At 39.0% G+C, this 13,592-nt stretch overlaps 1 protein-coding gene across 2 annotated transcripts in view; it reads left to right on the top strand.

Moving 5' to 3' along the window:
- rin2a (Ras and Rab interactor 2a) overlaps positions 1–13,592 on the top strand; it is a 64,515-nt gene continuing 50,923 nt past the window's right edge. For both annotated transcript variants that reach the window (XM_061690994.1, XM_061690993.1), the window contains exon 1: positions 1–251. The gene's annotated coding sequence lies outside the window, so the exon portion shown is untranslated. The remainder of the gene's footprint in view (positions 252–13,592) is intronic.

The raw sequence follows: 13,592 nt of genomic DNA, 5'->3' as shown, positions 1-13,592 counted from the left end.
AAGTTCCACAAAGAGGAATACGCAGCCAAGTCGGGATAGGAACCAAGTTCAGTTAGAGTCTACAAATGGAAAGAACCCGCCGGCCGTGTTTCTTGATCGTGTTTTTCTTTCCCTTCCTTCCAGGTTACGATGAGACAATTGAATAGTTAACGGAATTAGAAAGGCGACAACGACATGGACCCGTAATGACATATCCCGGCCACTTGCTATATTAGTGAGGGGTTCTTCTGACAAATCTACACATCACAAAAGTACGTATTGTTTGAAGTTTTATGCGTGTCGCCTATCAACGCACGTCGTTCCGTGTTTTGCCCCCATCGGGTGTCTCTTGAGGCAATCGTGATAGATATTGTTGACGGCGCGTTTATTGCGTTACGTTCGAGGAATACCGTGGGACTTGCTGTTCGACTTGCCACCACCTGTTTCAACAGCTGTGTACAAATACCCTCGATTCACGACGCCACGGCACACATGATCGTTCACACGCTTTTACGCATAAAGGTGCTTTTTAGAACTCTTGAGCTGTGAGGGAAGATGGTGAAGACGGGAGAAACCATCCTGAGTTCGTTCAGCATGCCAGCCATCCCCACGAACGAACTGCATCATAATTAAACGGCAAGACGTACGCGACAGCGATTGCGATTTTCCATCTCAAATAAGTTCTTTTGTTTTGGACCATCAATCGACATTCATATTTGAATTCATTTAAAATGCTTCTGTACTATGTCGAAATGGGTTTGTTGTTCGTCAATATAATCAATCACGTTGTCGGGGGGAATAAATGGAGCCTGGAGCCTGCCCTTAGATCCTTTTAAGTCTCAAGTATTTCCCAAGTGAATACAATAGTGTGATATTTCATCTCAGCCGAAAAACCCAAATCCGTCCTGCAGTTTTTGTTGTTGTTGTTGTTGTTGTTGTTGTTAGTAATGGCTCCTGAATGCAGCCAACTCACACAGCAGTGTGTTATGTAGTCTTTGCAAGGTGATTACACTGCTATATAAAAAGTGTTGCTATAAGGATTTGTGATCTTTAGCCTATTTTGTTATTTTTCATCTTTCCTTCCGCAGGCTGGTATTTCTCAAACACATTTTTTAATCTGCTCAGAAAGTCTCAAATCTGCTAATATGCTTACTTCTTACTGGTGTGTAATAGAAATGCCACCCTAATGCAATCGTGACTCAAATATGTGACAGATAAAGTTTCTCACTTTACCTAATACTGGCTGATGAGTCGCACATTTATTTTCGGTATTGCTACGTTCACTGTGAATGGCCAAACCACTTGGATCTGGACTACTGTAGGTTTATGTAAACCATAGGTGGATAATGTTTTTGCTTATTCCAAGTGTCCTTCAGCAAGACAATATTTTTTTTCTTGCACATCCAAATATTTAGGCCCCAAAGTCTCTCTGGACAATGACTGTGAGTGTTTTTGATTTTCTTTTGATCAAACACCTCAATGGATTTCAAATAAAATCATCAAGATGTGATTGAAATGTGGCAATTACCATTTAGGATTTACAGCAATTATGGGGCACTAATATTTGGGCAAAGTGACAGAACTGCAAATGTAATTTAATTACATGTCAAGTTTATATGTATAGCCCTTAATCACAAAAGAGTCTCAAATGGCTTCACAGGCCCACACAGTCGGCAATGATTGACCTCAATGGAGTTTAACTAAAATCATCAAGATGTGATTGAAATGTGGCAATTACCATTTAGGATTTAGAGCCATTATGGGGCACTAATATTTGGGCAAAGTGACAGAACTGCAAATGTAACTTAATTACATGTCAAGTTTATTTGTATAGCCCTTAATCACAAAAGAGTCTCAAATGGCTTCACAGGCCCACACAGTTGGCAATGATGGACGACATCACCTAATCTAACCCTCCCCAATCTGGCAAGGAAAAACTTGAAACCTTGAGAAGGGACCGCAACGATGTAACGATAGAAGTTAAGGATGTCCTGATCACATTTTTTATTTTTTTTTGCTACAGAGTCCGAACCACTTGATTTTAAGTATCTGCCAATACCGAGTCCCGAGCCGATACCTCGGTAATGCTTTCAGGAAAAAAAGCGAGCACATCCAAATGGACTCAACTGCCTTAATTTTTGTTCATTAAATTAAAGTTATCCCAACACGATCCTTTTTATATGCCTGTAATCTAGTGCCACAGTGGTTCAAACCAAGTAAGCAACAAAATATTTTTTTAACATATCACTGGTGCAGCCAAAAATAACCATGCAAACAAATTAACATTTAAATATATCGTCTTAATTGAAATAAAACTTATACTAAAGCCTAAAAACTGATATCAGAATTTCCACTTGGTGCAGTAACAAAAAATGTTTGAACTAAAATTTCTGGAAAACCCTTCTACCTATGTATTATGTATTTTTACAATGCATGATTTTGCTTCTACCCATATGATCAAAACATAGTGTTATCTGTATTTTTTTAGTTTTTTCAAATAATTATTCTGAAGTTAAGCACTTTATTTGAACACGTAATTCTTTTTTTTTTTTTTTAAATTTACTGGCACTTATTTTGAGATTCACAGCCCTACTTTTCTTTAGTAAATTAGAAAACACACAGTTGTACTCATATGTTTGATTACCCAGGTATAATTTGTAAGATGGGTAAAATTCTTTAAAGAAAACGTGAAGGACCAGGTGAAACACATTTAATTTAATCTTAATGGGATTCAAATTAAACAGTGAAGCATTTCAGAAAAGCATTATCATTAAACAAAACATAACCATAAAAAAATTAATGATGATTGTTGTTCATTCATCAGTCATATTAGAAAAAAAACATTTCACAAATTCTGCCAGGGTATGTAAACTTATGAGCCTAACTGTACATATATGCAGTCATACGTACCCCCCTGTCATATTGGAATGAAAGTGTAGGCTACACCTTTTTATAACCTCTAGGGGCCGGTGGCATTTTGGTATGAAAGTGCACAGTTTTTTTTATAACAACTAAATGGCGGCATACATTTATAAAATGTGAACGTTTTTTTCCATTTTCCCCTATACCTATGTATAATGTGCACTATTGACAACAATTTTTTTGGGAAAGAATGCGCATTATACACGAGAAATTACGGTACTTAACAATACTTTATTTTTATTTACTAGCTCTTATTTTGAAATTCACAGCCCTTCTTTTATTTAGTAAATGAGGAAACGCAGCTGTGCTCATATGTTTGATAACCCAGGCAGAATTTGTAAAATGGGTGTAATTCTTTAAAGAAAACATGAAGGGCCAGGTGAAACACATTTTATTTTATTGGCATTCAAATTAAACTGTGAAGCATTTCAGAAAAGCATTATCAAACAAAAGATGACCATAAAGAAATTGATGGTTGTTGTGCAGTCATCAGTCATATTTAAACAAACTATATTTCACAAATTCTGCCACGGTATGTAAACTCATGAGCACAACTGTATATACCGTATTTTCCGGACGATAGAACGCATCAGAGTTTAGGCTGCGCCCGATACATTTGTAGAAATTTAATTTTTTTTTTTTACATATATTAGCCACACCAGACTATACGCTGCGGATATATACGTTGTGAAATTTGATATTTACACAAGAAAGATTTTGTAAATGTTTATTTACATACCTTAATTGTTTCCAAACAGTGCCTGTAACACGGCAGTAAAACAGCTCAAACATAACAGAAAAGTCATGTTTTTTATTCATCCTCCTGTTCACTGAAACCACGTTGCTGTGACTTTGTCCAGATTGTCAACTCCTCCTTTGTTGGAGTTGTAGTCAAGGATCATTTGTGGCTTCATGTCTTCTCTTGTGCTCAGAGATGCATTTGTTTGCATTGTGCTCATTACAAGAACATTCTTGTTTCTCTTTGGGCAGTATGAAACAACTGTTGCTTTCTCAGTGAAAACAAATATTGAGGAATGCAGAGGTCTGCCCTGCATCTTCAGAATTTCACTGGGAAGTCCTGGCTTATTTCTTCTGACTGTTCCTAACATAGTCAGCTTTCTCTTCTGAAGTTCATCTCCAAGGCGGTGGGATTTGTGTTGCGTGTTGACACGAGAACAGTAACAAGGACAAGGGAGAGAAAGTTCCTCCTCTACACACACCTAGGTCTCTGGGTCTGAATGGCTATTCAGAGGCATCCAAATAAAGTACACCAAAAAGACTTGAGATCTAAACAGCTACAAAATGACCCGCAACATCATCTTTGTATACAAACTGCACAGACATTCCACTACAGGTCACAGTGTTCAGATTTTGCACACTAGTTCATGACCCTAGATGAGGAAAAGTCACGAAATTTCATGAAAAAAAGAAAATGATAACCTGTACTTTGGCCAACACTAAGACTGAAATGGGTCAAATTGACCCACAACATAATACAAGGGTTAAGAGCCTCAGAACATTGTATACTTATCTCCTTGTGTCTGTTTGTGTGCCAAAAAGCAGTCGTCATCTTCTACACGCTGGAGGAATCTGTGCATGCCCAAACCCTAGTGCATTGTGGGAAACTGTCATGTTTTAAGCATATTTAGCCCTGCATTACGGTCAAACAAGTTTGGCAGTACGTTTAAACAAGTTGGGCCTGTCTTGTTTTTGCACTTATACTTACTTACTGATAGCCCTTAGCGAAATATTTTAGCCACATCGTTGCATAGGCCGCAGGGTTCAGAGTGCGGGGAAAAAAAGTAGCTGCTTATAGTCCGGAAAATACGGTATTATGCAGTCATACCTACCCCTCTCATATTGGAATGAAAGTGTAGGCTACAACTTTAGGTGGCAGTGGTGTATTAGAATGAAAGTGTACATCTTTCTCATAACCTCTAGGTGGTGGTGGCATATTGGAATGAAAGTGTACAGCTTTTTCATAATCACTAGATGGGAGCATACATTTATAAACTGGGACAGTTCCCCCCCCCCCCCCCCCCCCCCGGCCTTTTCCCTTATACCTATGTATAATGCGCACCATTGACTAGACATTTTTTTGGGTGTGGGGGGTGAGCATTCTACACGAGAAATTAGGGTAGCTCCTTTTCTCTTGTCAACTCACCCCATAATACTGGGTAAACTTGTGGCTCCTTTTTTTGGTTCACATATTAATGAGTAGGTGTTGTACAACCGTCCTAAAAAGTTGCTGGTTGAATAAACGGCAAGTATTTTTGGAGAATACCAGCTTTTGTGCGGATGTGTTTTTTTTAATGGCACAACACAAACCCAAAACGTAACATAAAACGTAGCTATTGCTGTTCCATTTGGCAATATTTTTGTACCTCATGATTATTTTCTCGCTTTATGACCTTTAAAATAAAGAAAATTTGAAAAATAGACATTTTTCACCAGATGGCAATCTGGGTGATTATCCCCGACTTCTGATTGGGATAACTCGAATAAAAATGTTATCTTAAAATATAGCATCGCACACAGGCCGTCAAACTTCAACTTGCTTAGCCTGAAGTACACATCCAAGTGGTCTTTATCGAGCTCTAGCTCATGGACGAGCCTAAACACTCCCAGATCCTGCTGTGCCGTTAGGATCGGATGGACTTATGCCCTTTTTTGAGTTGCTGTTCATTTCCACCTCTGCCACCTCTTTCTCCTTCACCATATTATAAGTAAAGTCAGGGCTTTCTGTTTTAACATTGACAAATAACATATTCCCGAGCTGTGGCCCACTTTATGTTCAAAGCAGCGGGAAAAGGCACCAGGTTACTTGCTGGTTAGTCGGTTGACAACCAGCACAAAGTATGAGCACACTTGCGCTGTGCCACCAGCGTGCCTGCGCTACCCTATGCTCTACCCCACGGTGGGTGCCGCACAGACCAAGTGGAGTGTTAGGTGGAAAAAGTTTTGAAGTGATTTATCTTGGTCTCATTCTTTTACATCACAAAAACCTTGGATTTAAACTGGGCTGTGTAAATGTTTTATAGCCACTGTACAATTCTAATACATTGCTCTTTGAATAGGGCTGCACGATACAGCGGCTGAAATAAGTATTTAACACGTCACCATTTTTCCCACTAAATGTATTTCCAAACGTGCTATTGACATGAAAATTTCACCAGATGTTGGGAACAACCCAAGTAATCCATAGATGCAAAGAAAGTAGAAAAAATAAGACCAGAAATTAAGTTGTGTGTAATAATGTGAAATGACACAGGGAAAAAGTATTGAACACATGAAGAAAGGGAGGTCCAAAAAGGCTTGGAAAGCCAAGACAGCACCCAAAATCTATCAAGAATCAAACCGCAATCCAGCCACTTGTCAGTGCAAATGGATATCAGCTGGTTCAGTCCTAATTGATGGCCCATAAAAAGGTCTCATTGCCAAGGTGTGAGTCAAGACAAATCTCATGATGGGTAAGAGCAGAGAGCTGTCTCAAGACCATGGCAAACTAATTGTTGCTAAACATGACTATGGCATTGGTTACATGTGCATATCTAAGCTTCTGAACTTTCCAGTGAGCACGGTTGGGGCCATAATATGTAAGTGGAAAGCCAATCATACCACCATAAATTTGCCTCGATCAGGGGCTCCTTGCAAGATTGCAAGAGTGCAAACAACAATCAGAATAGTTGTCCAAGAGCCAAGGACCACCTGTGCAGAGCTTCAAAAAGACATGCAAATAGCAGGTACTCTTGTCACAAGGAAAACAGTGAGTAATGCACTCGGCCGCTATGGCCTGTATGCACGCTCCCCATGCAAGACCCCATTGCTGAAAAAAGCATGTCAAACCTTGTTTAAAGTTTACTGAACAACATTTGGCAAGCCAGTTATATACTAGGAGAATATAGTCTGGTCTGATTAGTGCAAAATTGAACTGTTTGGATACCATAATGCACACCACGTTTGGAGGAGAAATAGCACTGCACATCACCCTAAAAACACCATATCAACAGTGAAGTTCGGAGATGGGAACATGATGGTGTGGAGCTGCTTTTCAGCAAATAGTACTGGTAAATTCACATTGAAGAAATGATGAATGGGCAAATGTACCAAGACATTCTTGACAAAAATCTGCTGCCAGCTACGAGGATGATGAAAATGAAACGAGGGTGGACAGTTCATCGGGATAGTACATAGATAAAGCTACTCTCAATTGGTTTCAAAGAAAAAAGTAAAGCTGCTAGAAGGGCCTAGCCAATCACCTTACTTGAATCCAATCGAAAATCTGTGGAAAAAACTAAATTCAAGGTCCATAAAAGAAGCCCAGGGACCCTTCAAGAGTTGAAGTCTGCATGTGTGGAGGAATGTGCCAAAATCACATCAGAGCAATGCATGCGACTAGTTTCTCCATACAGAAGGTGTCTTGAAGCTGTCATTGCAAACAAAGGCTTTTGTACGAAGTATTAAATAAATCCCAGTTGGCGTGTTCAATGCAATACCCCTGTGTCATTTCACATTATTACACACAGCTTAATTATTTATCTTATTTCTTCTACTTTCTTTGTATGTATGGCTTACTTGGGTTGTTCCCAACATCTGGTGAAATTTTCATGTCAATAGGACCGTTGGAAATATATTTGGTGAGGAAAAATGGTGACATTAAATACTTATATCAGCCGCTGTATATTGTTTGAGTATCGTCATCGCGATGTACGTGTACGCAACAGTCACATCGCATGGTCCGGCATTATGTTGGTGTACTGTAATTCGTGACCAGCAGGGGGACTCGTTTGGACATGCTAATAACACTGGAACCCATCTTAAAGTAAATAATAACGCTTCAAACAACACAAAGACCTGCCCAGAGTGTTGTATACTTATCTCCTTGTATGATAACTATGAAAGAGGACGGGGGAAACAATGTACACCTGCTGTATTTCCTATTTCGCTCTTAAATGAAATTACTTTAGGAAGGTACGCCGCAGCTCCGAAAGTGCCCAAGGTGCGTACAGGGACACTGAGTAAGTGGGAGCAAATCTGTTCCTTGATTCTTTTATAATACATAATTGTAAAAATTGATTACTTGGAAAATTATCATTTGTATCAGAATGGTTTCGTAAAGCACTGTATGATCACACTGTGACAATATGGAATTTATTTTGTTTTGTAATATAAGAGTAGACACGATACAATATTTTAATATAGTCAGCCAGAGCTTCTGGGAATGCAAAATTATCAATGTCCTTTCACCATCGTTGCTGTCATACTATGTTGTGTGTTTTTCTTTGCACATTAAATGTCCCATATTTTGGTTATTTAGACCTCCATAGAGTGACTCTCTGAAATGGACTTGGTATAAAAGTGTCAAAATCATTGAAAAAAACCACCTTGGTTTTGTCGTACTCGTGTCCAGAAAAGGCCCCTCTGACAGATGCTTCTGTTAGACCCAGTTTTGTATCCCCTTTTTCCTTATTTGGCTAAGACCGCCCTGTTTCCTCTGATAGGTTTCCTTTGTGTCGAAGACCGAATCCTCACAACTTGTGAGAGTGCACGTGTTTATGTTGACAGCGTTAACTGTGGTAAGCGGAGATCTTCGCGAGTGACATAGATAAGCTAGCGAAATTTTAATGTCCTAATTTGAGGCCTCAGCAGAAAAACGTCTGGAACTCAGGAATGCTTGGATGATTTTAATTCATATTTCACATGTTTACAGAGGCACTATAGAGCCATGATAACATCCCCAATGCTAGAAGAAGTTTGTTTGGTAAAATACAGGACCTTTAAAGGATTCCATTCATCCGTTTTCCATATCGCTTATCCTCACTAGGGTCATGGGCGTGCTGGAGCCTATCCCAGCTGACTCTGGATGAGAGGCGTGGTACACCCTGAGTTGGTCGACAGCCAATCGCAGGGCACATATAAGCAAATAAGCCTATTAAACCTCACCATTCAAGCAACCTGTTATTGAGATTGTAGGGTGAAAGGCGCAGCTGGCTACTCCTATTCGGTCAATGGCTTTAATAGAACCGGGTAAAGTATAGCTTGCCCCTCGAAGGTGTGGGTCACAGTGGTGCAAACTAGATTTGTCAGTTTTCTGGAATGTCAAGTGAATGCAAATGGTAGTTGGTTTGGAGTTTTACCAGCAAGCCCATTGTCATGGGGGAAGTGGTATGCCTGACCACAAGAAGTTCAGCATTTCGATTGGGGCTTTGGCAAAAGAGTACAGGGTGTGGCTGGAGGTGTAATGTGCAGTGTGAATGCTTTGCTAGTCACCGCAGTCCTTTGTGTTGAGCGTCTGTTTAAATCGAGTGGGCCTGGGGATTTGGCTCTCTAGATGTTTGTGATTTGCTACTTTGAAGTTGTTCTCTGTTAAATAATATTCTACCCTTCAAGGCAGCAGCACCACCCAGTCAAAGAGGGGTGCTGATGAAATACTTTTGGTACTCTATGCGTGACTGCAGTATGATATCTATCCATCCATTTTGTATACCACTTGTCCCAACCAGTTAACAGAGTTGGACAGCTGTGTCATTAGCCGCTCATGGAACGCCGGCGGATTTTTATGTGGCTCCGTCAAATACTCCAAACTCCACAGCCAGTAGTTGACTACAGCGAATGTCAATGTATATTTGATTGACAGGTGAAGTGCTCGTTTTCAGCGGACCAATCACACAGTAGCCGGGTTTACATAGACTTTTTTTTTTTTTTTTTTGTCATTCCGATTAAAATAATTTCTATTAAAGATTTCTGATCACCTGTTTACGTGACATGATCTATTCTGATCAGTTATACAAATGCACTACATTTAAACGGAACAGCCGTGTGACGTGCACTTCGTCGTGGACGTCATTTCATTGATCAAGGTGGAGGTCCGTCATCTATTCATTACAGTACAACTACCGTGATGAATGTTTTATGTTTATTAAAAAAAAACGCTTGATAAAAATCAAGTTTAAAAAAAAAAAAAAAAAAAAAGATCTTCGTCACTTATGAGCTCCGTCGGGAGCCGCCATATTTACGCCGTGCGTAAACAATGACGTCGGCGCGTATTTATGTCCAGACAAAGCGTGCACAGACAAAGCTTTTCCGAATGGTGAAAATTGACTTCTAATCTGTTTGGCAAAAGGAATATTCCACCTGTGTGAAACCAAATGAAATTCCATTCGGATTCGGCCTGTTTATTCCGATTGAGCTGTTTATATGGCATGCTTTCATTCGGTTTGGGCTTCTAAACCGATGATAAACAGAATAGAAGGCTCCATAAAAGCCAGGCTCGTCTTGCAGCTTTTTATTCTTGATTTCAGACCCAAGGGGATCCATATCACAGAATAAAGACAAACAATTTAATAGAGAAATAGGAAGTGTTAATGATGATAATGATTTAAAAGCAAAAAATAATAATAAACAAGAATGTGTGCCTTATTTTTGATGCTTTTCGAGGCATTAAAAAACTAAAATCGTTTTGTGCTAGATTCGGGGATAATATATGGTCTTAAAAAATTGTGACTGGCCTACCGGTAACTCTTCATGCTCCCATTTTTCATGTTTTCATTTAAAATGTTGAATTTCACAGATTCATTAACACATAGTACAATGGGAATTACTCAGCAGCTCACTGTAGAGCTGTGAAAGAAGATTGGAGGATTTACACAAGTTGGCTACTGTATCTATTGAAAATATAAAAACAGAAAATTACAAATTACAATTAGTTGAGACAGGTTGTTGGGAGTGATACCCTCAACATTAAGCAAAGACCTATTTTTGCCTAGTCCTTTATGTTGCCTTTGAGAACAGTGGTGCAGTACCTTGAAATTCAAAAGCCACAGAAGTTGTACACTTTGGAGTTTGACCAAACTTTGGTGAGGTTAGTGACAAAAATTAGATTGTCAACTGTTAAATTATTTTTGAACTTCTTATAAACTGAAGACTATGTATAAAAATGTTGTAATAAAAAATTATTAATGCAGTATTTCTTTTTGTGTGTAAACCTTCCTCCTCCTAAATTTTTGCCACTTAGTCACATCTTAATTCTGTTGAGTTGAAACAAAGCCATGACAAAACTGTCACTGTCTATATACAGACCCTTTCCAAAAAAATTTAATATCATGGAAAAGTTTATTTTATTTCCATAATTCCATTAAAAAAATAAACTTTCACAGATTATAGATTCAGGGCCCACAATTTAAACAATTTCAAGTATTTATTTATTTTTACATAATTTGGGCTTCCAGTTCATAAAACCCACGAAATCAGGGATTAAAAAATTAGAATACGGTGAAGAAATCATCCCAGATTTTGGAGGCCATAAATATTTTGAATGGAGTGTCACACACTAATCATCTACTAAACTCAAAGATTTGGGGTGCATTGTCCAATGCAGATGTTGGTAAAACTCTGCTTTGTTAAATCCAAGGTCACCGCAGAATGTTTAAGAGGACTTCATGATTCCTTCTGTCGAAGATGTGTATGGCGATGAAGATTTCATCTTCCAGCAGGACCTAGCCCTTGCTCATACCGCCAGAAGCACCAAAACCTGTTTTGATGCCCATGCCATCACTGTGCTTGACTGGCCAGCCAACTCGTTGAATCTCAACTCCATTGAGAATCTATGAGGTATTATCAGGAGGAAAATGAGGGGCACCAGACCCAAAAACAAAGAAGAACTGACAGCAAGCATCAAGGAAATCTGGGCTTCCATAACTCCCAGGCAATGCCACAGGCTCATTGCCTCAATGACACGGCACATCGAGGCAGGGATTCAAGCAAAGGGATTCTAAACCAAGTATTGAAGATTAACATCGTTCTTAAAGTACCATATTTTGATTGATTTTAATGTGACCCTAATTTTTTCCTTTTCTTCTTTCTACAAAAACTGAGAAGTACAAGGTGATTTCTTCACAGTATTCTAATTTTTTGAATTCCTGATTTTGTGGGTTTTATGAGCTGGAAACCCCAATTATGTAAAAAAATACATACTTGAAATGATTTAAATTGTGGGCCCTGAATCTATAACCTACGAAAGTTTAACTTTTTGAATGGAATTATGGAAATAAACTTTGCCATGATATTCCATTTTAGTGTAAAGGGTCTGTAAATGATTAAATGTTGGCACAGTGTTTCAGTTTCTTTGACAACCACAAGACACTTCCTGATTCTCTGGCTTGGATTCTGAGTCACATATATGGCTCACACAAATGGAAACACAACTCCTCCTGAACTCGCAAAAACCCCAATACGTTGCTTTGTTTTGACATGACGTTTTAGCCCCAAATAACATCAGAATCAGAATCATCTTTATTTGTGTCAAAAAAAAAACCACACAAGGAATTTGTCTCCGGTAGTTGGGGCTGCTCTAGTATGACAATCAATTGACGGAGAACACTTTTGAGACATAAAGACATTGTCAAAAAAACCTGTCACTGAGCAATTTTTTATTTTTTTTTTACAATTGTGCAAAAGATGATACAATTGTGCAAAAGTCCTCAAGCACTTAGAGCAGTTCGAATGACTAATATTGCAATAGTCCGGTGCAATGACCATTGTGCAAAGGGCGCCGAGACTTCAAGGAGTGTATGCAGGTTAAAGTGACGAGTAGTGCGATAATCTGGGACAATGTTGATTGTGCAAATGTTGCAGATACTCCTCAATCAGTGTGTAAATGGAGCAGATGCTACTTTGGCATGAGTGGCCAGTATTGCTCAACAACAGATATGCAAATAGTGCAGCGTTGCTTCTGAGAAAGCACGGGCTGCGCAGGAGGTTTAAAGTATTAGTATTAGGGGCGTTGTGGAGTCAGTCGAACAGTTGAACTGTTTGGATTCCGTACATATAAATTTTGTGATTGTTTACTCCTCACAATGTTATAAAACCTGTTTTTAATCCGCACAGCAACAGAGAGTAGGTTGATGCGGTTGTGTTTTTCTTAAAAAGTAGCAGTATGATGTGTGTACATGCAATGGCACAGTTTGGCGGCTGTAACACGATCCAGTAAAACGTGGATCGGGATTGGGCGTGGGGGGAAGTGGTCCGATACCGCACCGCACCCACCGCACCACTTATCAGTAGCACTGCCTTACTCCTTTCTCCCATCCTTTCCTGTCCTCTCTCATCTTGTCCTATTGGTTAGTTGTTGCATGTCCTCACCGGACAAATGAACATGATTTGACTGTTGTAACTTGTTACTTGTGGTCAAATATCAAGACTGTCCAACTATTGTTCTGCTGTGGTTTGCACCCCTATTCCCCTTGTCCACTCTGTTGCTGTCTGTCCCCTAAAACCCTGTATTTTCAATAAATATCAGAATAACCTTTTAAATAATAATAATAATAATGTTATCATAATATAATAATAATGTTTTAAAATAAGCAGAAGGAGTACTGTAAAACTGTTCCACCACAAAGGCCTACAGATTGGCCATGCAGCTGAACAGGACAGGTTTAAAGAGAAAAAGTTCCAGTCCTACATACATTCAACTCCCCCATTATATTGTCATATTTTTATTGTAGAAATGAGTAGCAAAACTGCTCTTCAAAGAAAAAAGAAAAAAAACGCATTTTGAGGGTACAAAGTACAAGTCCTGTCTTGGTCCTAGCCAATCAGAAGAACAATAGGACAGAGTATCGTTACATAAATACAGTGGACACGAGACATTTTTTTTCCGGACTCGATAAATTTTCATTGTTATGGTAAGACCT

This window comes from Phycodurus eques, chromosome 11, assembly GCF_024500275.1.
Source record: "Phycodurus eques isolate BA_2022a chromosome 11, UOR_Pequ_1.1, whole genome shotgun sequence".
Classification (NCBI taxonomy): Eukaryota; Metazoa; Chordata; class Actinopteri; order Syngnathiformes; family Syngnathidae; genus Phycodurus; species Phycodurus eques.
Note: the sequence above shows the minus strand (reverse complement) of the source record. Positions and strands in the feature narration are given on the sequence as shown.